Below are 2,500 nucleotides of genomic sequence, written 5' to 3'. Positions count from 1 at the left end.
ATCTTATTTAGCTGCCTCATCATCATTATCATCCTCATCATGCAATATCCTCATCATTTTTTATCATCATTATCATTAAATTTTTGGGTTTAATAGAAATAAAGAAAAATTTCACCCCTTTCTGTTAATAGTAGAAAAATAAAAATTTTTAATATGTGAAGTGGCATTTTGGGAAAAATCTTGGATTCCACGGATACGCAATCATTTTTAGAATCAAAGGGGTACAAAACATCACAATACATCCTGCTTATACTTTGGGGTCCTGAGAATTGCATATTTCATAACTTTTTGTGGGGGGCATCCAGCAGTGCAAAAAGTGTACCCTTACTCAATAAAAGCCCCCCCCCTCCCTTCTTCCCTCCTCCTCCTTTTTTGGGGATAAAAAGGGATCTTTACCTCCCCGCCTTGCCCTCGCCGTCCCCCCCTCGCTCCCACTTCCATTCTCCGCCCTCCTCCTGCTTTCTCTGGCCCCTCTTCGCCCCCTCCTACCCCTTCCTTCTTCGATCTCTTCCTGTTCCCCTTTCCCTTCTTCGCCCTCTTCCTGCTTCCCCTTTCCGTTTTTGGCCCCTCCCCCACCCCAACTCCTTCCCCTCTCAGCCGCCTCCGCTTCCCTTCTCCTCCACTCTCCACCTTATCCTCATTGCCCCGCCCCCTCCCCTCCCCTTCCTCTCTCCTCCCTCTCCCTCCACCACAACCCCTTCCCCTCCTCGCCCAAGCTAGTGAAGCTGGTCGCGGCAGCATCGGCAGAGGCCCAGAACGAGCACTTGATGATGATTGATTCACTTCAAACTATAATCTCAAGGGAGAAATAAACAAACAATCAAGCGGAAACTGCGCGTCGTTTGCATTCTTTAGCGAGCACGTACATGCAGCTGCCTTTATCATCGTCCGACACGCCGCAACGGCCGGGCGAGCTCTCGAAAGGTCTCGTTATGGCGCGCTCACTGAGAGAATTCTACATTAGCTCCCGAAGCAAAAGAGCAACCGAGGAAGGAGCGACGGGAGGGCTGTTGCGATGCGATTTGACGCTACGGTGTCTTTGTGGATCTAGCTGCAAGGATTAATATCCTGATGAGGATTTACGAGAATTGTAGTGATTAAAAAAGGTAAAAGTGATATATAACATGTCTTATAAATCGAGCCAAAAATTAAAATCATAAAAAGGATCTTGTGAAAAGAGTAATGATTGAAAATAGGTACGGAGATATTAATATTTAGCATGTCCTTTGTAATTCTTGCTGCAAGGATTTTACGAGAATACTAGTAATTGAAAAGGGATAAGGCGGATTCTTATGTAGCCAGCAGCTGAAAAAGCCAGGACGTTATTCTTACTGGTGATTATAACAGCAACAAAAGCTAAGATCATAATGTTGTTGATATCAATTTCGAACATATATCTGAAAACTTCATCATAATATAAGCAACAATAAACACATTAGTATAAAATTATGATAACCAAAATGATTATATTATAACATTAACAATGCTAGTACAGTGAAGAAGTAATGATAACAATGATAATGGGAATGATGATGATGGCGATCATATGGAGGAGAAGATGATGTATAATGATGAAGATATGATATGAACAATAATAATGATAATGATAAAAATAGTGATAATAATAATAATGATAATAGTACAAATAGTAGTAGTAGCAGTAATAACGATAATGATAATAATAATAAAAATAAAATAATAATAATAATAAAGAGAGAAAGCAAAATAATGATAAAAATGAATGTAATAAAAGGATTAAAACGCCAATAATAATGATAAGAATAATGATGGAAATAATAATGATGATAATAATATAACAATAATGATAATTATAATAATAATGCTAATAATAAAAAATATATATATAATAACAACAAAATAATAATAATAAAGAAATAATAACAATAACAATAATACTAATAATAATGAAGATGCCAATAATAATGATAATAATATTGATAATGATAATAATAATAATAATGATAATAATGATAATAGTAATAATAATAAAAATAATAATAATAATATAATAATAATAATAATAATAATAATAATAATAATAATAATAATAATAATGGTAATAATAAAATAATAATAATAATAATGATGATGATAATGACAAAAAAAAAATAATAATAATAATAATAATAATAATAATGATAATAATAATAATAATAATAATAATAATGATAATAATAATAATAATGGTAATAATAATGATAATAATAATAATAATAATAATAATAATAATAATAATAATAATAATGATAATAATATTAATAATAATAATAATAATAATAATAATAATAATAATAATAATAATAATAATAATGATAATAATGATGCTAACAATGATGGTAATAACAAGAAGAAGGATAATTATGAGGACGATGATGATAGTAATATTAATGGTAATGATAATGATAATGACTATAAAAACAATAACTATTACTGTATTCTCATTGTTACTATGCTCTTCACCATCATCGTCATCATTATT

This window comes from Penaeus monodon, chromosome 10 (genome assembly GCF_015228065.2).
Source record: "Penaeus monodon isolate SGIC_2016 chromosome 10, NSTDA_Pmon_1, whole genome shotgun sequence".
NCBI lineage: Eukaryota > Metazoa > Arthropoda > Malacostraca > Decapoda > Penaeidae > Penaeus > Penaeus monodon.
This window is presented reverse-complemented; position numbering follows the sequence as displayed.